The 25,412-nt window shown below is 40.3% G+C and overlaps 2 long non-coding RNA genes across 3 annotated transcripts in view; one reads left to right on the top strand and one right to left on the bottom strand.

Moving 5' to 3' along the window:
• The window catches only part of LOC134482752 (uncharacterized), a 48,652-nt gene extending 45,015 nt beyond the window's left edge, over positions 1-3,637 (bottom strand). Inside the window, exon 1 of one of the 2 annotated variants that reach the window (XR_010059271.1) lies at positions 3,538-3,637. This is a non-coding gene — a long non-coding RNA (uncharacterized LOC134482752). Of the gene's footprint in view, positions 1-3,447 lie in introns of both variants that reach the window. The other variant, XR_010059272.1, reaches the window with a different exon arrangement.
• LOC134482753 (uncharacterized) overlaps positions 1-25,412 on the top strand; it is a 62,288-nt gene that overhangs the window by 17,058 nt on the left and 19,818 nt on the right. The window lies entirely within an intron of this gene.

Genomic DNA, 25,412 nt, shown 5'->3' with positions numbered 1-25,412 from the left:
TAATTGTATAGCACACAGGAATATAACTCCCCCTTTTTACTTATTAAGATATTATTAAGGTATTATTTAGTAAGAAAAGTCCTCAAGAATTAACACTATTATGTGATACAGGAAGAAATTGAGGACACTGAGCACTTGTATTTATAATTTGACTTGTACACCAAATTATTGTCTCCAGCATTATTGTTTTAATGATATAAAAAATGAGATTGTTTGACTAATTGTTCTTATGTAAGGCCTATAATCTGCCTGGTAATAAATTTATTGTGGCATTGCCCTTGCTAGACGGTCCAGGCAATCCAGTTTGAGTTCTTAAATGGCCTATAAAAGAACAGTACTTAGGAACAGTACTTAGTGCTCTTAACTACTAAGCCATCTCTCCAGCCCCTCACAAGCTTTATTTACCTAAACATAAACATTAATTAGAAATGTCAAATCCTGTAAATATGGTCCAGATTCAGCCTTAGAAATCCGTGAGCCGGCAGGGCGAGGCTGGGAGTGGAGAGTAAGCAAATGGAGTCTTCCTCTTTTCATGAGGGTGTGTTATCAACTCCATTACCATTTAAAAATACTTTCAAGACTCTAGCCTATAATTCTGTATTAACACAACTGAAACTTTATCTCCAATGAGGATAACAAACAAAGGCTTAAGTCCTCTGGTAAGGTGAGGTACTTAGCCAATTAACATATCCTTAGAAGCTTAAAATTCTTTTCTGGAGCAACAGCTACTCCCCAAATATTAAAGCTCATTTTGAGAGCAAAGGTTTGTAGTAATAATTTCCACATACACTGAAAGATTCAAAGTTCTAACTTCTTACATTGAAGAAGCAACAAAATTACATAATACAAGGCTATTAGCCATTCTTTTGTAAAATTTTTAATGATATCTCTTCATGGGCTCTGTAAAATTATAAGCAAGCTCACGAAATGAAAACTCACAATCGCCAGGACGTAAACAAACTGCATAAAAACAATCCTCTAAATCTATCTTGAAATGGCAGTTGGAGTACGCAAACAGGCTGTAATGCTCTCAAAAGTTCTAAAACCTCATAAAGCCTTCGTAAATCCTGTAACAGTCTCTACCTGTTTGATTTTTTCTTAATTACAAATAAGTTTAAGTTAGTTAATGTAACACTGGCAATCCTTAATCATAATCCTTAAATTCTCCTTGTAACACCAGACCACAACCACAGCTTTGGAAAGTCACCTGAGTTCTGAGTATGTGACTAGGCAGCTGTCTTTGGGGCAGTAGAATTAGTATCAAAATACAGATAACTTCAGGGCAAACCACAACTTTGGAAAGCAAAACTCAACCTCCAACAAACAATCTAGTCTCCAAAATCCAAAATAGACACCGAGTCTATCCTTCATGCTACAAGGTTTGACTGCCAATTCCTAGATATGAACACATGATGGTGCAGTCTCCAATACCTCAACAAAGAGACATTGCCTTAAAATCTTTTAGAAGCCAGGTTTCTATGATAAGAGTTCCATAAAAATATTATCCCAATTTAGACCTGTTTCCCTAGATTGGCTCATGCCACATGTTGTCTAGAATGACTCCATCCAAATTACCAGTTTTATGCCAACTTTCTGTTACCAATGTTACATTTTTTTAAACCATCTCCAATAACTTAAAAGCCAATAATCCATGACCAAGGCATGTGGAGCATATTTATACATTTAAAACCAATCAGAAACAAAATTGAAGTGGCTACACATATTTTTAATATTTAGACCAAACACCATTTTTACTTTTCTAGCTGTGATTTTAAGAGAAGCATCTTGTCACCTGCTAAGTCTAATAATAAGTCAGGGATTTTTCTAAGAGAAACAGCCATCAGCTCCCGTACCATAGAAACTGAGGAGCTGCTGGTGCCTTTAAGAACAGCTCATGGAGACGCTCAGTCCCTGGGCTTCTCCAGCTGACCTAGGCTCCTAGCTACAGGTACAGGGCTCCAAGGGCCTATTGAAACTGCTTTTTATTCATTTGTTCCTTTTTTGAAATGAGTTAAAACCAAATCAAGGCATGAATGACCAGCAGATAAAGTTTTTACCATTTTCTCTTTTGAACATGAAACATAAAACATTTAAGCAATGAGAAACAAAAACCACAGACCTAAACTGACAGACATGGACAGCTTGGTGCACCAAGGACAGACAATAGACATAGAGGGGAAAAACTAGATGGTGTCCCACCGAAGGGACCCAGATATCCTACCTATGGAACCCAGAACCAGAAATAAGCATTTCTCCAATAGGAGCCAGCAGAGAGGTAGGATTTCCCCTTTCCCACCACTTCCATGGTGACCATCCACTTGAGTGGAGTTGATATGGATGATGGATTGTCTCAATTCCTGGACTAGTCCATCAAAGTGTTGAAACCAAATTCCTGTAAGATACTGAGATATATTACGGGATATCTGAGCAGCACGACTGACATTCACAAATGGTATGGAGGTGACACACAGTCCTGAATATTTCCACTCACAACCCAATTGCATTAACTCCATCATAATATCTGCTTGTTCCTGGAGCAAATCGACCCTTTGATACAGCAGCAAAATTCCCGCTTTCAACTGACTATTAATATTACTCTGAACATCTAAAGCTTCTGCAACACCTGCGGATAAATTACTTACAGCTGCCACACTCTGTACTACGGAGGTAAGGGATATGGCCGCAGCAACGGCTGCTGTGGCAGAAACTGCTATAAGGGTAACAATGGCTGCAGTAATGCAAAACCTCTCCAGATTTCCGGGTGTAAGCTACGTCCCTCTGCCCTGCCCGGAGCATACGGAGGCGGATGAGGCATCCCTCGAGCCGATGGTTCTACCTTTAGTTTCACTTTCTCTAAGCTGTCGGCGATGCTTTCCAGATCATCTTCCGACATTTCCCCTCGCTAGAATTTCCTTCGGTCTCTGATTTTTGAGAACGTTCCTCCCTAACCTGATTTAGTGCCTCATTTCCCTTTTGGAGCTCCGCACCACACCTGTGCAATTTTTCACTAATTTCCGCACTGGCAGCACTCCTTTTGGTAAAACCCCCTGCTCCTTGGCAAACCTCAAATCTTTCCCTAATTTCTCCCAACTGGGCATTGTAAAATGTCCTGTCACCGGAAACCATGGAGCAACCTGCTCCACTGCTTTTTTAAACATTTTTTCAGGGTCTCCTTTTTCAGCCCAATTCCTTTTACTTTCAGTAAGTCTTTGAGAGCTTGGCAAACTGTGTGCCCTGATGTAGAATTTCCCATGGTGCTTGGTGCAATTTGTCCCAAAACCAGGAACATTATTGTCTCAATCCGAGAACTTAACCCCCATCCCAAAATCTGGGAACTTATTGGCTAGCCACCCTGAAACCTTATAATCTCAATCCGAGAGCTTTGTGACCTGTCCCAAACCAGGAACCTTATAGTCTCAATCCGAGAGCTTTTCTCATCCCACTTACCTGGAAACTTACTGGCTAGCTGCCCTGACCGTGATGAGTTCTGAACGAATGTCCCCATATGGACTACCACTTATCGCTTCTGTCTCCTACCCGCAGAAAAGAGCGACGACACAGCGTTCTTCTCAAAGCAGTTTATTCAGGAACCTTTCTTTCTGCACACAAGCAGCAATCTCTCTTTTCTTCCCTTCCTCCTTCTCTCTCCTAGCCCCTGAGCACACTCCCTTATATCCTCCCTCAACTCCGCCTCCTCAGTCCAGACTGCGTAATCTCAGTTCATAGGTCCTTGTCACATGGCCTGATCTTGCGTCATGGTGCACCTGCGCAGCTCTCACAATGGACGTGGCTAGTTTCAGGTGTGTGAGGAAGTCAGGTGCTAGTCATGAGACTTAGCTGCAGTCCCGGGCGCCATCTTGGGACTACCGCCACACCTGCTCCCCACATCCTTTGTGATTATATAGCTCAGAATGGCTCCCTACAAAAACATTATAATGAAAGAGAACTTTAGATCAATATTAACATATCATGTCCCAGCAACAGTGTGTAGCCCACCAAGACAATTCCCTGATTGGGTTAAAAATAAAGCCTGACCTCCTCCTCAAAGCACCCACAATATTAATTTAATAAGCTGGGGCCACACTAAGATCAGGAGCACGGTAAACATGTCCCTTTTCTACATATCAGAAGTTAAGCTAATGCATTAAGTCAAGAGAGTAAAATAGAAGGAAAACAGATTGGGAAAGAAGAAAGGATATTATGTTTGTAAATAGTCAGCATGGCCAAGTGGATCCCTGGAGCTTGCTGGCCAGCCAGGACAGCCACAGTGGTAAGCATCCCAGTCAGTAATGACTATAGATGCAAAGTGTCTCAACAAAGCATTAGCACTGAAAGCCAATGCTGGCAAGAGGAAACTATACACCATCAATACGTGGTTTCTGTCCCAGGTATGCAAGTCTGGTTCAAAGATTTTTTAAAAATCAATTTTATTACACAGACAATTAAAAAGAAATAAGCCACCTATTCTTATAGATGAGAGGAGTGAACCTCTCTTCCCCACTAAGCAGAACTTGTGCTTAGGCACCTCAAAGCCCACTCCCACACTGACACACTCCCTCCAGTAATGGCATACATCCTAATAGTGCCACTTCCCATGGGCAAAGCATGGTCAAGCCACCACACCCATTCATATGACCAAATTTTTATGAACCAGTTACAAATAAATGTATTTGTATAATTCTGAGGATCGAAACCATGGCCTTGTGAAAAGCAAGGACATTCTCTGCCTCTAAGCTGCATCCCCAACACACTAACACAATTTAGGTTGAAAACTAGTAAAAATAGATTGTGTGATTAACTATAAGATGGAAAAGTGTGAAATTCCTAGAAAATGGTGTGCAAGATATTCTGAGTGACTCTGTTCACTGATGGCATTTTACAATACCAAAGCCATTGTCTATGAAAGAAAGAATTGATATGCTAAGCTTTTTTAAATTATGAATTATTTTATTTATTTACTTCCTTGCAGAGTTCTTCCCTCATTCCCTCTCCACTTCGCCTCTGAGCAGACGAATAGGTGTCCCCTTGGTATTTCCCCACCCTGGGGCATCAAGTTTCTACAGGATTAGGTGCTCCTCTCCCATTGAGGATAGACAGGGGAGCCCCATACTACACATGTGCTGGGGGCTGAGGAAGAGTTTTGGTTGGTGGCTCAGTCTCTGGTAGCTCCCAGAGGTCCAGGTTAGTTGGCACTGTGGTCTTCCTATGCAGTTGCCATCCTCTTCATTTCCTTCAATCCTTCTCCAGGGAGGGGGCCCCTGACCTCCCTCCAATGCTTGTCTGTGACTATATGCATCTGTCTCAGCTACCTGTAGAGCTTCTCAGAGGAGAGGCAAACTAAGCTCAACATAGCATCAGTAATAATGTCAGGATTTGGTGCCCACCTATGGATCCCAAGTTGGGCTTGTCTCTGGTCTGCCATTCCCTCAGTCTTTCCTCTATTTTTGTCCTAGTATTTCTTTTAGACAGGAGCAATTTGGGGTTAGATGTTTTTTATTAGTGGGTTTGTGCTCCCATTCCTCCACTGGGGGTCCTGTCTGACTATTGGAGGTGATCTCTTCAGATTCTATATCGCCAGTAAAGGGCTTTTCAGCTAAGATCACCCGCACTGAATCCTGGGAGCCTCCCATCCCAGCTCTCTGGGACTCTCTAGAGATTTTCCCCTCCCTCAACCCCACCCCTTGCAGCTTCGTATTTCGGTTTATTCTCCTAGCTCTCTGGGCCTCTGGTCATTTTCACTATGTTAATCCTACTGACCGATGAGTATGGGAGATCTTTCCATCTTCTGAGTTCTTTGACTTCTTTCTTCAGAGACTTGAGATTCTTATCATGCAGATATTTTACTTGCTTGGTCAGAGTTACAGCAAATTTTTTATTATTTGTGACTATTGTGAAGGGTGTTTTTCCGCCTATTTCTTTTATTTTTTATTTAACCATTGGTTTCTATGAGTTAATTTTATATCCTGCCACTTTGCTGAAGTTGTTTTCAGCTGTAGGGAGTCTCTGGTAGAATTTGGGAGTTTCTTATGTATACAGTCATATCATCAGTGAATAACAATACCTTGATGTTGAAGGTTGGTCTATCGCTGTGAATTGTAATGCTAATTTCTATACCTGAAGTTCTAGGCCTACAGGACTTTTCATATTTTATAAGCTTTGTTGTGAAAACCTTGTTCCTTGATTTAAAACTGTTGGTTAAATGAAATTGGGTTTAGACAATTACTGGAAGGATTAAAGGTTGGAGGGTTTGGAGTGACCTGGTTGGAGGAAGAGAGACTAGGGGGACAGAAGAAGAACTAGAAGGGGAGAAAGCTACCATGAGGGTACAGGAACCATGAGTGCATGTCCAGGACAATAACAAGAATCTGTGGTACAACGCTGGGGAGGTAGCCATCCCTGCAGCTAGAAAACTAGATTAGAGGTGACCTCCAGCAATTGTCAAAGCCAAATGAAATAACCATACTCTGAATCTCATTTATTTGTAAGCTAGTAGGGTACAAGCTTAAATTAGTTGTACTACATTTTGGCAGACCTTACATTGGGCATAGAACCAAATTATCTGAGACAAGTGACTGGACAGAGAGGCAAAGCCCTCCCCAAAAATTCAGCTTTGAATCTAATGCTCTTTGTGATCAGCTAAACTGCAATGCCTGAGAAGGAAACTCGGGCTACAGTTCTCCCAAGAGCCACAATCTGCTTTGGAAAGCCAGTACTCTGCTTGGCAGAAAGCATAGCTAATGCTTAGGCCCGTGGAAAACAGTTACATAGTCTGGGTCCACTGAGTCTCCTGCCCACTGTCTGGTGAGAGATGCCAGTACAAGCAAGCATGACAGGGCACATGGGCTGAGACTACTGGCAGATGCCCAGGGATGAAAGCATAAAGCCTCACAGAAGCATGGCAAGTTAGAGAGGCATGGTCAGGGCTAACAAAAGGCCAAGCGAGGAGCTCTGATCTATCTTACCTGCTGGGGCTGGGTTAACATAGCACAAAGTATAAACTAAAATGTCTCTGATCTTGATTTAACTTTGGTATATGCTATCGTCTAGAAAATCATTTATTTCATCTAGATTTTCAGGTTTTATAGTGAGACCTGATGATCTTTTAAAAATTTTCTCAGTTTCTATTTTTATGTCTCCCTTTTTATTTCTAATTTGGACTCTGTCTCTGTGCCTTTTATTTAGTTTGGCTAAGGGTTTGTCTACCTTGTTGATAATCTCAAAGAACTAGCTCTTGGTTTGTTGATTCTTTGTATCCTACTCTGTTTCTAACTGGTTGATTTCAGCCCTGAGTTTGACTATGTCCTGCTGTCTACTCTTCTTGGGTGTGTTTACTTCCTTTTGTTCTAGAGCTTTCAGGTGTGCTATTAAGTTGCTAGTATAGGATCTTTCTCCAATTCTTTATGAAGGTACTTAGTGCTATGAATTTTCCTCTTAGTACTGCTTTCACTGTGCCACCTAAGTTTGGATATGTTATGCCTTCACTATCATTGAATTCTAGAAAGTCTTTAATTTTTTTTATTTCTTCCCTGACCAAGTTATCATTGAGTAGAGAATTGTTCAGTTTTTATGACTGTGTGGGCTTTTTGTTTTTTTCTGTTATGTTAAAGTCCAGCCTTAGTCCATGGTGATCTGATACAAAGAGTTATTTCAATCTTCTTGTGTCTATTGAGGCTTATTTTGTATCCAATTATATGGACAATTTTGGAGAAGGCTCTGTAAGTTGCTGAGAAGAAGGTATATTCTTTTGTTTTGGGGTGAAATGTTCTGTGTATATCTGTTGAATCCATTTGGTTCGTAACTTCTGTTAGTTTCCTTGTGTCTATGTTTAGTTTCTGTTTAGATGACCTGTCCATTGGTGAGAATGGGGTGTTGTATTATTGTATAGGGTTCAATATATGTTTTGAACTTTAGTAGTGTTTACTTGATGAATATGGATGACTTTGCATTTAATGCATGATGTTCAGAATTGAGAGTTCATCTTGGTGGATTTTTTTCTTTGATGATTATGAACTATGTATCCCCATCTTTGCTGATAACTTTTGGTTGAAAGTCTATTTTATTGGATATTAGGATGGCAACTCCAGCTTGGAAGACTGTTTTTCCAGCCTTCTACTCTGAGGTAGTGACTATCTTTGTTATTGAGGTGTGTTTCCTGTATGCAGAAAATGCTGTGTTCTGTTTGTGTATCCAGTCTGTTAGCTTACGTCTTTTTATTGAAGAAATGAGTCTATTGATATTGAGAGCTATTAAAGACAGATGATTGTTAGTTGCTGTTATGTCTGTTGTTATAGGTGGAATTATGTGCATGTAATTCTCTCCTTTTGGCTTTGTTGTGAGTTGATTAACATCTTGCTTTTTCTTTGATGTAGGTACCCTCCTGCAATCCTCTGTAAGGCTGAATTAATAGGTACATATTGTTTAATTTTGGTTTTGTCCTGGAAAATGTTGGTTTCTCCATTTATGTTGATTGAGAATTTTTCTGGGAATAGTAGCGTAGGCTGGCATTTATGTCTTCTTAGGGTCTACATGACCTCTGATCAGGCTCTTCTGGCTTTTAGTATCTCAGTTGAGAAGTCTGGTGTAATTCTGATAGGTCTGCTTTTATATGTTACTTGGCCTTTTCCCCTTAGAGCTTTCCATACCTTTTCTTTGTTCTGTGCATTTAGTGTTTTGATTATTACATGACAAGAGGATTTTCTTTTCTGTTCTAATCTATTTGGTGTTCTTATATCCTGTACATTTATGGCCATCTCTTTCTTTAGGTTAGGGAAGTTTTCTTCTATAATTTTGTTTAAGATGTTTTTTGGGTACTTTGAGCTGAGAATCTTCTCTCTCTTCTATTCCTTTTATTCTTAGATTCGGTCTTTTTATTGTGTCCTGGATTACCTGAATGTTTTGGGTTAAATTGGTTTAAATATAGATGAACAATGCAATTACTACAATGACCAAAATCCATCCAAGATGCTGGAGAGGGTGTGCAGCAATGGAACCACATTAACACTGTAAGGAATACAGAACACTGCTTGGTATTTAGCTAGTTTCCTGTAGAGCTAGCAATTCTTGCCATGCTAGCCAGAAAGTGTGCCTCTTGACATTTACTCAAAGTCATTAGAATCCTTAATTGACAAAACAACAACAACAACAACAACAACAACCCTGCATGTGGATGTATATAACAGTTTAATTCATAATTGTCAACAGTTGGGAGAAAGTAAGGTGTTCCTCAGTTAAGCAGGTACATGTAAGCTTTGGAGCATTCAGACAACGGGTTTTATTCAGAAATAAAAGCTCATGAACTATGGTGCTTGGAAAGACACAAAGGAATTGTAAATCCATGTTGCTAAGTAAAGGAAGCCCATCAGAAAAGGATCCTGCATGATTCTTACACATGGCCTTCTAGAAAAAGCAATGCCATAAAGTCAATAAAAACATCTGCTATTTTTAGAGGTCATAGGAGAGAGGGGGATGATTTTTAGGGCAGTGAAAATGTGTCATACATATTGGTATATAGATTTTCAAACCAAAGAGTGTTACAGTATCAACACTAATGTTCACTCTATACAGATCCAATGCATACTAGGCTCTAGATGACTGTGATATGAAAACTCATCTGCTGTAGCAAATGTTCCACTTTGAAAAGATATTGATAATAGGAGAGACTGCACAAAGATGGTGAGGTATCAGCTCTTGCCTCTAAGTTTCTACCATTTGAGTTCACGTTCTGACTTCCTTTAATGATGCACTATACTGTGAAAGTACAGACCAAATAAATCTTTTCCTTCCCAAATTGCTTTGGATCATGGTGTTTCATCATAGCAATAGTAACCCTAAGTAGGACACACAGTCTTACATTTCCCAAGTTCATAATCTATGATTCACTCCTTTGTTCTATGATTCACCTAACTACCTATCACTCTCCAAACCTGTATCTATGCCCCGCATTTTCTAAGGCCATTCCTATCACCTGGAAAATCCAGCTGTGGTTGGCAAACCATCCACCCTCACAGAAGTAGGTCAAATTCCTCTTCTAGCACAAATCCAAGTGATCACACTGTCCGGAAGGGTTGACTGAACGAACTGTGGATAGCCACACAAGTTTCTTGGACCAGGGTGCATTCAGAGTAGACTCTGTGATTATGATGTGCAGAGCACAGGGCTCAAAGGTCAGATCCTGGCCAAACACTGGGTAGACATGAGAAAGTGTCTTAAAGCTGGATATTTAAAGAAATGTAAACTAAGAGCAAGGACAACAATAGCTATACAGCATCTCCATGAAGAATCCAGATGGTGCAAAAAGACAGGAAGCCAATGAACAGGTTCATGCTGATGTGTATACCAACTGAATTGAATCTTGGTGCTGGAATCTCCTGCTTCTTCTTCTGAGTCTCAACACTGGTCACACTCCTCAGCAAACCTGCCATCACTGTGCTAGCTCCTCACAGAGGATCTCCCTGGAAGATGATGAACTCCTGATGACTAGCACTGTTTCTTCCACACAGTAGAAGGCACAGTGTCTTTCAAGAGTAAAGTTCAATGGCTGTGTGTTGAGTTGGTGGATGGAGCATATGACATGGCTGGGCATGGGTTAGAGCTCTGGATACTTTTGTTCCTCTAGCTTATTCAAATGCTGTGGGAGATAGTTATGGATTGCAGCTAGAAGGGAGAAATAACTGATAATGTTTTGTAGCACAGAGGGAAAACCATTGATGACAATGCTTAATTGCACATTTCAAAATAGGTAGTATAGAGGCTTCTCAATGTTTTCAACACAAAGTGATACGTTTGGAATGATGGCTCTGTCAATTAAGATGTACAATCATTACACCTGTGAACTTATATGGGACTTTACTCTGTACCCTGGAATGTTGCGTATCGATTAACAACTTATGTTGCATATCAATTAACAATATATTATAAAAATGACATGAGAACAGAAGGGATATACATAGATTCTTCAACCTCAGCATCACCATATAAGCCACCAACATGCCTCTGTTTTTAGAGTTTGAATACAAAATTCCCCCCAGGAGGCTCGAGGTTACTTGGTTCTCATCTGATGGTTTTATTTGAGGAGATTCTAGAAAGTTTTAGGAGATGTTACCTAGATGGAGGGTATCAGGAATGGGAGGAGATCCTTTAGGGCGACTTCTCTGAGAGCCCTTCCTCTCTATCCAAGTGATCCAAAACAAATGTTCATCCTTTAAGCTATTCTCTCAAATATTTTGGTTGTGCAATTTCAAAAGCTAACAAACCTGCATATTTAACATATTTAGTCAACTAATAGGCTAGGTGGTTAGTTCCCTCACTCACCATCCACCATCCACCAAAGCTAGAAAAGCAAGGTGATTTGCACAACAACAGTGAAGGGTTAGCAGAACTGGAACCAGGATAAGCTAAGCTTCATGATCTGCCTCTAGAAGTCTCAGCTTTCTCCTGGAGATGCTGCTCACAGCCACACCAGCCTGCCCTCCTGTAAACTAGAAGAGTCACCTGCCATAGAGCTTCATGAGTCTCTGTCTGAGCAAAGAATACTGTGTCCAGGAGATACAGATCCACTAACACTGTCTTTGGAATCCCAAGTGTCCCCTTTAACAAAGACACATTTTTCCTTCACTCAATAAAATTTCTATAACTAATTCATTTTCTCTAACAAAGATGATGGGTAGGAAGATGGTTCAGTTGGTAAAATTCTTGCTATGCAAGCATGAAGACCTTAGTTTAGATCCTCACTACCATATTTTTTAAAAGCCAGGTATAAATGTGTCTGCAAATCCAGTGCCATGAGGCAGAGAAAGGCAGATCCCTGAGACCTATTGAGTAGCCAGTTAGCCAAATCAATGATCTCCAGATTCCATTTGAGACCATGTCTTAAAATATAATGTGAGGAAGAGATTAAGGTAGATGCTAGATCCATGCATGGGTACACAGGTATGCAAGCACCGTTTATACAAATGTTCGCATATACACATGAACACACACACACACACACACACACACGAATATGGCCTCAAGAGATGGCTCAGTTAGTAAAAGTACAAGACAAGTTATATCCTCAGCATTCACAAAAATCAAACCAAACAAACAAATAAACAAAAGTCTCATAGGCATGGTAGTGTATATTATAATTACAGTGCTTGGGAGACAGAAAACAGAATCTGAGTGTTACTGGCCTAGTCTCTTTGGTGTGCTTCAGACCAGTGAGAAATCCTCTCTCCAAAAGGGTAGACAGCACCTGAGGAGTGACATCTGAAGTTGTCCTCTGGCTTCCATACTTTGGAGCAAACTTATGCCCATGTATACAGGTGAATATGTACATGTACACACACACACACACACACACACACACACACACACACACAGCAACTTGCAAAACCTCATTCTCTCAGATCAGAAGCATCCATTATCATAAGGCTACCCCTACAGAACAAACGAGTGCCAAGACCCTGACCCTCTGAGTCTTCATGTTCTTGGCCCTAAATAATAAGACCAAAAAAGGATGGCTGGAAGCTAAGCCACATGGGGCAAGAACAGCATCCCAGTTTTGTTAGCAGTTTAACAGTGAATATTCATTCAGGAAAAAGAGGGCAAGAAAGGAGGCTTTCTCTTAGCTCTTTAGAGCCTCTTAAATCCCCAGCTTGTGTAGAAAAGGAGTATGGGGTGGTGTTGGGTCATCCTAACAAAGTTCTGGTATCCAAATCCCCAAGTCCTGCTCAAGACAGGAGATATGTGGTACCCCTGGTTGGTTGAGTTTCTGGGAGGTTTCTCCATACAATACAGTCCAGGCAACTTGGAGCCAGCATATCTGTCACCATAAAACACTAACAGGAGGCCAGCCCTACTGCAGTGTTGACCTTATCTGAAAGGCTTTATGTGATCAGAGGAGACTTGGCAACCGACACAGACCGCTGGAGGAAAAGGCTGTGGTGCTGAAGGCCGTGCTGCTCGTGTCTGCTGCCCCAGCTCTTTTCAACTCAGCCAAATGAAGGCGTAGCAAATAGGGTGTCAATGTGATGACTGAGGGAACACAAACCAGAGACAGCCTCGCCAAGTTAAGTACATTCAAAGAAGAAATATTTATATTTTACATTTTAAATAGTCCCCGAGGGACATGCAATATGTTTCTCATCTCACTTGTGTTTGAGAACGTACCGTGCTTGAAAAGCAAAGCAGGCCCCCAAGCTGTGTATTCAAGTGATAGCGAACTTCTTATCGGATGGATCAAAATAACAGACTCTGAACACAAACACACATTCTGTGCAAACGTACAAAGTGCAGGGTTTTCAGATGAAAAGGGAAAGGACAGTCCTCATGACATGAACCCATTCTGTCACAAGACCTGGCCCTCCAGACACAGGGGAATAAAAGATACCATTTGCCCTGAGTTTCTCCTAGGTGCTTATGTAACAGAAATGCACACTCCCTGGAATGTGGTTCCTCCTAGAGGAAGATCATTCTTCGAGAAAAGTGCGGGTCTTTGCAAATGAGAATCGGAGACGTTTCAGAAACTCTCAGAAGATGCACAAATATGGGTGATAAAAACCTCTCAGTGGGAATAGAGATGGCATCATTCTAAACCACAGTTAGGGAGACATAGGACAGTCATTTTTCAAAGTCCCTAAATGATCAGAAGGAGAATCATGTAGTGGTGTTCATCTCAGTAGAAACTGAGACTGATGAGCAGACAGAACTGGATGGTAGAGGACTGAAAAGCACTGGACAGGGTAACATGGAACGAGGTGAACAGGTAGGACCCTTCAGCAGCAGAGTCCTAGTCCCCATTTCCATCAGGGGTGACAACACATGTAAAAATACCAGACTAGGTTCTGAGGGATGCAGGAATCACTACTATGTTCTACCCCCATGACTTTAGCTAATTTAACCCATGTGAACTGCTTCCTCCTGCTGAAAATGGGGTGAAACAGACTCACCTCTGCCCATTTAATAAACACACACAGCTAGTGCTATGTGGCAGAAACTGTGCTAGGTAATAACTATTTAGGCATTAATTCTTACAATGACAGTTCCAGGGGTTAGAATGTATCATGTGTTCAAATGGCAAGACTGATGTCAGCTTCTATTAGAGTATAGACATAACATGCTCTCCAAAAGTTCGTGAGTTGAAGACATGGTTCCAAGTACAGAGTTTAGAGACAGAGAACTAGGAACTGATAGGATCATGAGGGTTCTAACCTAATTGATATACTAACACAGTGATAGATTCATAATTCAATGGCATTATTTTGTTGGTGATAGAAAATAGTAGAGTCTAGTTGAAGACAGTGGGTCACTGGGGGCTTGCCTTGAGGTGATCACCTATCTCCTATCTCCTTTCCTCGTTCTTTCTGTTTCCTGACTGCCTCCCAGTGAGCAGTTCTTTATTGCCACAGATTTCTACTGTACTCTGTCTTGTCATGCCCTTGTAATGGAGATAGCCATGGACTGAAGCCTCTGAATCTATGGGTCAAAATAAATATTTCTTCCTTGAAGTTGTTCTCCTAGTTATTTTGTTACAGCCATGCAAAAATTACTGACATAGGTTCCTTGCATATGTGAATATTTTAAATTAGAAAGTTTTATATCTAATATGAATAGTGATGTGAGGAGAACTTAAAAGATTTGTCCAGATCAACACAGGCAATGTCAGATGTATACTCCAGACCTCTATTATCTCACTACTTCAGTCTATGAAGGTTGGGACTTATAAATGAGGTACAGTACTGGCGAATGACTACTGATTCTTCTTGACTTAATAGGGTTATGTACTGATAAACTCTTAAGTTGAAAATAGTGTAACTTGGCAATTGGTCTAACACAACTCATCTATCAAATATCATATATCAACCAACCCTTCCTTAAACAATTGGTAATCAGCCTTTAGGTAGAATGCTTATAACAGCAAACCCATATGGTGCAAGTCCTATTTTATGATACAATGCTGAATGACTTTATTGAAAGCCCACATTAATAAAATGCTGGCAACTGGAGGGTATCAGCTCTTCAGTGTGTTCACTGTATAAAGTTTGGTAATGCAAAGAAGGCATGCTAGAGGTCCTGATGATAGATAGAACTACTATATTTGGTGAGACTATGAAGGTCAGAGAACTTCCCGAGGAGGCTGTGCCTAAAGACTGACAAACAAGGAGATCCTTCAGCAAATACACAGAGGTGAGAAAAAGCAGTTGTGCACAGGAAGCACACACATACAATTTTGTGGGAGCACAAAACACAAGGGAAATGATAGGATACACACAACAGGGGAATTTGGAAGGCTACTTTCATACAGTCTTGATTTCCTGTCAATCAGCAAGGGTATGTCTGGAAGGCAAAGTGGGGAAACAAAATGTTTTGATTAGAATTCTGAGGGGCTGGGGATTTAGCTCAGTGGTAGAGCGCTTACCTAGGAAGCGCAAGGCCCTGGGTTCGGTCCCCAGCTCCGAAAAAAAAGAACCAAAAAAAAAAAAAAAAGAATTCTGAGACCTGGTTTGTTTAATAAAGAAGCTTAATTTTGAATTTAATACCAAGATGACAAAGTTGTATGGGAGATAGCATGTTTACTTGAAAATGTTAAGTCTATGGTGAACATAAGCAAGGGTTAACTTTGGAATCTCTGCTGAGTGCTAGGACAGCAGTATGAATATTTGAGAAGAGAACACTTAAACACAGTTGGCAAACCCAAACAGCTCCAAAAAATGTGTGGGAAAATGCTTCCCTCTCCTGAACTGTATGTAGAACAAAGTTTGTGTCTTTGTAGGGCAAATACATTTTTATTCTCCAGTTTGCCTTTGCAGGAGTATCTGTTCCCAGACTTTTGGTGTCTTAGATGTTTTCCAGATTTCTATCCCTCCCTCCTTTCCTCCCCCCCCTTTTTCCTCCCTCCTTCCTTTCCTCCCTCCCTTGCCCTGCCTCTCCCTCTCTCTCTTTAATAGCCTCCCACCTGGGAGACCCCTAGCACTAAAGGAGTTTGTATCCTTCTTGAAGCAGATACAAACTGTCTGTCCAGGCATGCCGTTTCTTTCCCCTTCACTCTTGTCTAGTATCAGGTGGGAGATATTTGAGACAACAAAAACATAGGACCACTGCCATATCCTAACTATATGGTCCTTGGAAAGTTTCTGAAATGTTCTGACTCAAGCAGTTCATTTTGAAAGTATTTTGTGTGAAGTATAAGAAACCAATGAGATTCAATAGAACACTTAGTGAACACCTTACAAGTATTCAATAAATTATCTTTACTAGTAATAGTATTTAAACCCAACTTCTACCTATGCCTTTGCACACATTTCTTTGCAAAAATGGCACAAAGAGCATTCCTTGTGGTCTCTTCAGATGATTTTATCAACATTAATATGCACTTTATTTATTGGGAAAGAGCTTCTCACTTGAACCCAGAGCTCATTGATTTTGCTATTTCTATAGCTGAGATCAGTCTATTCCAGGTATCCGTTGGCTCTCCTTGTCTTCTGAGTCCCAGAATGAGATGTGGGCCTCTGCATTCACCTGCTTTTTCGGTGAGTGCTAGAGATCTGATTTGGACACAGGCCATCACACTTGTACAGCAAGCATTTTATCAATCCTCCTCTCTCTGCAGCCCTGATAGCTCTTTCATTCATTTTGTTCAAGAATATTCAATTAGATGATCAGTTCAATGTCTACTCACTCACCTGTCTACTGAAAACTTCTCTCACTCCGTCTAGATTTTGGTAAACCCTAATAACATTCATATAATTTCCTGTATATGCATTTTTATTTAGGTGTAAGCTTGTCAAATATGTATATTTGACAATATACCAAGGGTCTATTTGATAATATATTAAGGGTCCATTAGAAATACAAAAACACAAGAATAACTTCCCTGCACTTCCATCCATTTTCCCCCCTACATTTTCATTTGTTGATAAAGATACAAGTTTCAGGCCTACAGTCATTTCATTCTGAAAATCTCTTTAAGATTTCTCACAGGAAACATCTATGGAGAATGAATCCTCTCAAAGTCTGTTTTGGGAATTTTTCTTTCTCTTTTACTTCTAAGGTACTTTCACTAGATGGAGTAGTGTATGTTGAAGGTTTTAATTCCTTTAAAACATAGTATTAGTCTGCTCCTCCCTGTTTCAGAGACAGCCACATCTTCTTGTGCAGTGCCAGCCTCACCCCACAGACAAGATGGTGAAGGTTGATATGAACGGATTTGGCCATATTGTGTGCCTGGTTACCAGGGCTGCCTTCTCCTCTGCATCTGGCAAAGTGGAGGGGCCATCAGTGGCCCCTTCATTGACCTCAACTACATGGTCTACATGTTCCAGTATGACTCCACCCATGACAAATTCAATGGCACAGTCAAGGCTGACAATGGGAAGCTTGACATCAACGGGAAGACCATCGCCATCTTCCAGGAGCAAGATCCTGCTAACATCAAATGGGGTGATGCTGGTGCTCAGTATGTTGTGGAGCCAACTGGCATGGAGAAGGCTGGGGCTCACTTGAAGGGTGGGGCCAAAAGAGTCTCTACCCCTTCAGTTGATGTACCCAAGTTTGTGATGGGTGTGAACCACGAGAAATATGACAACTCACTCAAGATTGTCAGCAATGCATCCTGAACCACCAACTGCTTAGCCACCCCTGGCCAAGGTCATCCATGACAACTTTGGCATCATAGAAGCTCATGACCACAGTCCATGCTATCACTGCTACTCAGAAGACTGTGGATGGCCCCCTCTGGAAAGCTGTGGCATGATGGCATGGGACTACCCAGAACATCATCCCTGCATTCACTGGTGCTGCCAAGGCTGTGGGAAGGGGCATCCCAGAGTTGAACAGGAAGCTCACTGGCATGGACTTCCATATTCCTACCCCCAATGAATCCATTGTGGATCTGACATGCCACCTGGAGAAACTTGTCAAGTATGGTGATATCAAGAAGGTGGTGAGGCAGGTATCTGAGGGCCCACTATAGGGCATCCTGGGCTACACTGAGGGCCAGATTGTCTCCTGCGACTTCAATAGCAACTCCCACTCTTCCACCTTTGATGCTGGGGCTGGAATTTCTCTCAATGACAACTTTGTAAAGCTCATTCCCTGGCATGTCAATGAATATGGCTACAGCAACAGGGTGGTAGACCTCATGGCCTACATGGCCTCCAATTGTAAGAAACCCTGGACCACCCACCCCAGTCCAACAAGGATACTGAGAGTAAAGAGAGAGGCCCTCAGTTGCTGAGGAGTCCCCGTCCCAACTCAACCCCCAACACTAAGCATCTCCCTCACAATTCCATCCCAGACCCCCATAAGAATAGGAGGGGCCTAGGGATCCCTCCCTACTCTCTTGAATACCATCAATAAAGTTTGCTGTACCTTACCCCCCCCCAAAAAAACCAACCAACCAACCAACAAACAAACAAAAACATAATGTGCAACATGGGGCATGGTCTGCCTTTGCAAGCAGATGTCTGTGAGTTCAAGACCAACCTGGTCTACATAATGAGGTCTTGGCCAACAAGGACTGTAAAGAAATATTGTATCAGTAAGACAAAATAATGAAATATTTTGTTTCATTCTTTCTCTTTCCTTTGTCAGCACTAGGGGTTGAACTTGGGTCTCATACATTCTAAGTACTCTATATGTGAACTAGGCTTGACTCATGCATTCTCCCATACATGAATTCTGACAATAATTCATATTATATTATTTTTGTTGTTGCTCCTATATAGATTTCTTTTAAACATTGCCTCTGGCTTTTTTTCAAAGTATTTTTTATCTCTGGCCTTCTGTAGTTTGAATATGGTATGTCTAGGTGAAGATTATTATATCATTACCCATATCCTTTGGTGCTTTCTAAACTTCCTGAGTATATGACTTGGTGTGTTATCATTTCTAAATCATCATTTCAAACTGCTCTGTATTCCTTCTCATTCTCTCCTCCCCTGTATCATCTGATTTTACAAGTATGTTGTACCTTCCCTAAGTGATTCACAGCTCTGTGACATTCTGTTCCATGTTTTCAAGTTTCTCTGGATTCAGGTCTGGATGTTTGCCAAGACACTCCTTCATATTGATTGATTATTTAATCGTTGGACATGTTTATGGAATTAAAAAGCCACCCAGAGTATTCTTCACATTTCTGATTTTCCTCTTAGAATTTATACGCTCTTTCCAGTTTCCATCTGTACCCTGGAGCTGACCCTGAGCCACAGCTAGCCATACCCAAATCTAGCATGGAGAGAGCTGATCTCTCAGGAGTACTGACACACCTAAGATAACAGGTGACACAACCACTACTGCTCAAATACTTGGCCCAAGTGGAATTCTCCCAGAGTCCATGGGAAACAGGAACCCCAGAGCAGCCTGGTACAGGATCCTTACAGTTTCCATCTGTACCCAGAGGTAACAATGTGCCACAGCTCGAAGCACTCCAATCCTGCCCAGGGAGAGCTGGTCTCCCAGGAGTGCTGACACACCTAAGATCATAGGCTAACAGAAAATGGAAATAGAAACAATAAAGAAAGCAAAAAGGGAGGCAACCCTGGTTATAGAAAACCTAAGGAAGAGACAAGGAGCTGTAGATACAATCATCACCAACAGAATACAAGAAATAGAAGAGAGAATCTCAGGGGCAGAAGATACCATAGAAAACATTGACACAACTGTCAAAGATAATGTAAAACGCAAAATCCTCCTAGCCCAAAACATACAGGAAATCCAGGACACAATGAGAATATCAAACCTAAGGATAATAGGTATAGAAAAAAGTGAAGACTTCCAACTTAAAGGGTCAGTAAATATATTCAACAAAGTTATAGAAGAAAACTTCCCTAACTGAAAGAAAGAGATGCCCATAAACATACAAGAACTCCAAATAGCTTGGACCAGAAGAGAAATTCCTCCTGTCACATAATAGTTAAGACACCAAATACACAAAACAAAGAAAGAATATTAAAAGCAGTAAGGGGAAAAGGCCAAGTGACCTATAAAGGCAGACCTATAGGAATTACACCAGACTTCTCACCAGAGACTATGAAAGCCAGAAGATCCTGGACAGATGTCACACAGACCCTAAGAAAACACAAATGCCAGCCCAAGTTACTGTATCCAGTAAAACTTTCAATTAACATAGATAGAGAAACCAAGATATTCCATGACAAAACCAAATTTACACAGTATCTTTCTACAAATCCAGCCCTACAAAGGATAGTAGATGGAAAACTCCAACACAAGGAGAGAAACTACATCATACAGAAAGCAAGAATATAATTTCCTTGCAACAAAACCAAAAGAGAGACAAACAAACATAATTCAAACTCTAACAATGAAATTAACAGGAAGTGACAATCACTATCCGTAATATCTCTCAACATCAACAGACTCAATTCCCCAATAAAAAGACATAGACTAACAGACTGGATATGTAAAGAAGACCCAGCATTTTGCTGCATGCAGGAAACACACCTCAGAGACAAAGACAGAAACTACCTCAGAGTAAATGGCTGGAAAAAAATTATCCAAGCAAATCGCCTGAAGAAACAAGCTGGAGTTGCCATTCTAATAGCAAATAAAATTGACTTTCAACCAAAAGTCATTAAAAAAGATAAGGAAGGACACTTCATATTCATCGAAGGAAAAATCCACCAAGATGAACTCTCAATCCTAAATCTCTATGCTCCAAATGCAAGGGCACCTACATTCATAAAAGGAACCTTACTAAAGCTCAAAGCACATATTGCACCTCACACAATGATAGTAGGAGATTTCAACACCCCACTCTCATTACTGGACAGATCATGAAAACAGAAATTCAACCAAGATGTAGAGAAACTAACAGAAGTTATGAAACAAGTGGACTTAACATTTATAGAACATTCCATCCTAAAACAAAAAGATATGCCTTCTTCTCAGCACCTCATGGAACCTTCTCCAAAATTGACCATATAATCAGCCTCAAAACAGGCCTCAACTGATACAGGAAGATAGAAATAATCCCATGCATCCTATCAGATTACCATGCACTAAGACTGGTCTAACGATAACAAAAGACAGAAAGCCCACATATACATGGAAGTTGAACAATGCTCTGCTCAATGACAACTTGGTCAAGGAAGAAATAAAGAAAGAAATTAAAGACTTCTTAGAATTTAATGAAAATGAAAATACAACATTCCCAAACTTATGGGACACAATGAAAGCTATGCTAAGAGATAAACTCATAGCTCTGAGTGCCTGCAAAAAGAAATAGGAGAGACCATATGTCAGCAGCTTGACAGCACACCTAAAACCTCTAGAACAAAAAGAAATAAATAAACCAAAGAGGAGTAGAAGACAGGAAATAATCAAACTCAGAGCTGAAATCAACCAAGTAGAAACAAAAAGGACTACACAAAGAATCAACAAAACCAGGAGCTGGTTCTTTGAGAAAATCAACAAGATAGAGAAATCCTTAGCCAGACTAACCAGAGGTCACAGAGAGTGTATCCAAATTAACAAAATCAGAAATGAAAAGGGAGACATAACAACAGAATCTGAAGAAATTTAAAAAAATCAGATCCTACTACAAAAGCCTATATTCAACAAAACTGGAAAATCTGGAGGAAATGGATAATTTTCTAGACAGATACCAGGTACCAAAGTTAAACCAGGAACAAATAAACCATCTAAACAATCTGATAACTATTAAAAAAATAGAAGCAGTTATTAAAAGTCTCCCAACCAAAAAGAGCCCAGGTCCAGATAGGTTTAGTGCAGAATTCTATCAGACCTTCATAGAAGACCTCATACTAATACTGTCCAAATTATTCCACAAAATTGAAGCAGACAGAGCACTACCAAATTCCTTCTATGAAGCCACAATTACTCTTATACCTAAACCACACAAAGACCCAACAAAGAAAGAGAACTTCAGACCAAATTCCCTTATGAATATTGAAGCAAAAATACTCAATAAAATTCTTGCAAACCGAATCAAAGAACACATCAAAATGCTCATCCATCATGATCAAGTATGCTTCATCCCAGAGAATGCAGGGATGGTTTAATATATGAAAATCCATGAATGTAATCCACTATATAAACAAACTCAAAGATAAGAACCGCATGGTCATTTCATTAGATGCTGAGAAAGCATTTGACAAAATTCAACACCCCTTCATGATAAAAGTCCTGGAAAGATCAGTAATACAAGGCCCATATCTAAACATAGTAAAAGCAATAAACAGCAAACCAGTAACTAATATCAAACTAAAGGGAGAGAAACTTGAAGCAATCCCACTAAAATCAGGTACTAGACAAGGCTGCCCACTCTCTCCCTCCCACTCTCTCAAAGTCCTAGCCAGAGCAATCAGACAGCAAAAGGAGGTCAAAGGGATACAAATTGGAAGGGAAGAAATCAAATTATCACTATTTGCACTTAAGCGTACTTAAGCGACTCCAAAAGTTCCACCAGAGAACTACTTAACCTGATAAACAACTTCAGCAAAGTGTCGGGGTATAAAATTAACTCAAACAAATCAGTAGCCTTCCTCTACTCAAAGGATAAACAGGCTGAGAAAGAAATTAAGGAAATGACATCCTTCACAGTAGTCCCAAATAATATAAAATATCTTGGTGTGACTTTAACCATGCAAGTGAAAGATAGTTATGACAAGAACTTCAAGTTTCTGAAGAAATTGAGGAAGATATCAGAAGATGGAAAGATCTTCCATGCTCATGGATTGGTAGGACTAATATAGTTAAGATGGCCATTTTGCCAAAAGCAATCTACAGATTCAATGCAATCCCCATCAAAAGTATTACTTAATTTTTTATAGAGATAGAAAGAGAAATTTGCAAATTCATTTGGAATAACAAAAAACCCAGGAGAGTGAAAACTATACTCAACAATAAAAGAACTTCTGGGGGAATCACCATCCCTGACTTCAAGCAGTATTACAGAGCAATAGTCATAAAAACTGTATGGTATTGGTACAGAGACAGGCAGATAGATCAGTGGAACAGAATTGAAGACCCAGAAATGAACCACATACCTATAGTCACTTGATCTTTGACAAAGGAGCTCAAACCATCCAATGGAAGAAAGATAGTATTTTCAACAAATGGTGCTGGTTCAATTGGAGGTAGCATGTAGAAGAATGCAAATCGATCCATTCTTATCTCCATGTACAAAGCTAAAATTCAAGTGGATCAAGGACCTCCACATCAAAACAGATACACTCAAACTAATAGAGAAAAAGTGGGGAAGAGTCTCAAGCACATGGGCACTAGGGAAAATTTCCTGAACAAAACACAATGGCTCATGCTCTAAGATCAAGAATCGACAAATGGGACCTCATAAAACTGCAAAGCTTTTGTAAAGCAAAAGACACTGTCATTAGAACAAAAAGGCAACCAACAGATTGGGAAAAGATCCAATCCTACATCTGATAGAGGGCTAACATCCAAAATATACAAAGAACTCAAGAAGTTAGACTCCACAGAGACAAATAACCCTATTAAGAAATGGGTACAGAGCTAAACAAAACATTCTCAGCAGAGGATTATCGAATGGCCAAAAAGTACCTAAAGAAATGTTCAACATCCTTAGTCATCGGGGAAATGAAAGTCAAAACAACCCTGAGATTCCACCTCACACCAGTCAGAATGGCTACGATTAAAAAACCCAGTTGACAGCCGATGCTGGCGAGCATGTGGAGAAAGAGGAACACTCCTCCATTGTTGGTGGGATTGCAAACTGGTACAACCACTCTGGAAATCAGTCTGGAAGTTCCTCAGAAAATTGGACATTCCACGACCTGAGGACCCAGGTATATCTCTCTTGGGCATATACCCAACGTATGCTCCAACATACAACAAAGACACATGCTGCACTATGTTCATAGCAGCCTTATTTATAACAGCCAGAAGCTGGAAAGAACCCAGATGCCCTTCAACAGAGGAATGGATACAGAAAATGTGGTACATCTACACAATGGAGTACTACTCAGCTGTCAAAAACAATGACATCTTGAAATTCATAGGAAAATGGAATGAACTAGAAAATATCATCCTGAGTGAGGTTGCACAATCACAGAAAAACTCACTTGGTATACACTCATTGATAAGTGGATATTAGCCCAATAGCTCGAATTACCCAAGATGCAATCCATAGACCACAGGAAGCTCAAGAAAAAGGATAACCGAAATGCAGATGCTCCCACTCCTTCTTAAAAGGGGGAAAATATCCATAGGAGGGGATATGGAAGCAAAGTTTAGAGCAGTGACTCAAGGAATGGCCATTCAGAGCCTGACCCACATGTGGCCCATATATATATATATATATATATATATATATATATATATATATATATATATATATATATAATCACCAAAACTAGATAAGTTTGATGCAGCTAAAATATGCATCCTGAAAGGGACTGGATATAGATCTCTCCTGAGAGACACATCTACAGCATGTCCAATACAGAGGTCAATGCTAGCAGCAAACCACCGAACTGAGAATGGGGAATTAGTGGAAGTATTAAAAGAGGTGAAGGAGCTTGCAACCCCATAAGAACAACAATGCCAACCAACCAGAGCTTCCAGGGACTAAACCACTGCCAAAAGACTATACATGGACTGACCCAGGGCTCCAACTGCATATGTAGCAGAGAATAGCCTTGTTAGGGAACCAGAGGAAGGGGAAGCCCTTGGTCCTGCCAAGGTTGGACCCCCCAGTGCAGGGGAATATGGGGGGGCATAATAAGGGGAATGTATAGGGGAAATACCCGTATGAGGGAGTGGGAGGGGAGGGAATGGGGGCTTATGGATAGGAAACCAGGAAGAGGAACAACGTTTGAAATGTAAGTAAAGAAATATATCTAATAAAAATTTTTAAATGTAAAAAAAAGAATTAAATGAAAATGAAGGCACAACATAATAAAACTTATGGGATACAATGACAGCAGTGCTAAGAGGAAAACTCGTAGCTCTGAATGCTTGATAAAGAAATTGGAGAGATCATACACTAGCAGCTTAACAGTACATCTGAAAGCTCTAGAAGAAAAAAGAAGCAATTATACCCAAGAAGAATCGACAGCGAGAAATAATCAAACCCAGGGCTGAATCAAAAACAAAAACAGAAAACAAACAAACAAACAAACAATACCTGGTTCTTTGAGAAAAGTCAACAATATAGATAAACCCTTAGCCAGATTAAACAGAGGGCACAGAGACAGTATCCAAATTAACAAAATCAGAAATGAAAAGGAAGACATAACAACAGAAACTGAAGAAATTTTAAAAATTATCATATCCTACTACAAAAACCTATACTCAAAACAACTGCAAAATCTAGATGAAATGGACAATCTTCTAAAGAGATATCAGGTACCAAAGTTAAATCAGGATCAGATAAACCATCTATACAATCACATAACCCCTAAAGAAATAGAAGT

This window comes from Rattus norvegicus, chromosome 17 (genome assembly GCF_036323735.1).
Source record: "Rattus norvegicus strain BN/NHsdMcwi chromosome 17, GRCr8, whole genome shotgun sequence".
NCBI lineage: Eukaryota > Metazoa > Chordata > Mammalia > Rodentia > Muridae > Rattus > Rattus norvegicus.
This window is presented reverse-complemented; position numbering and strand designations above follow the sequence as displayed.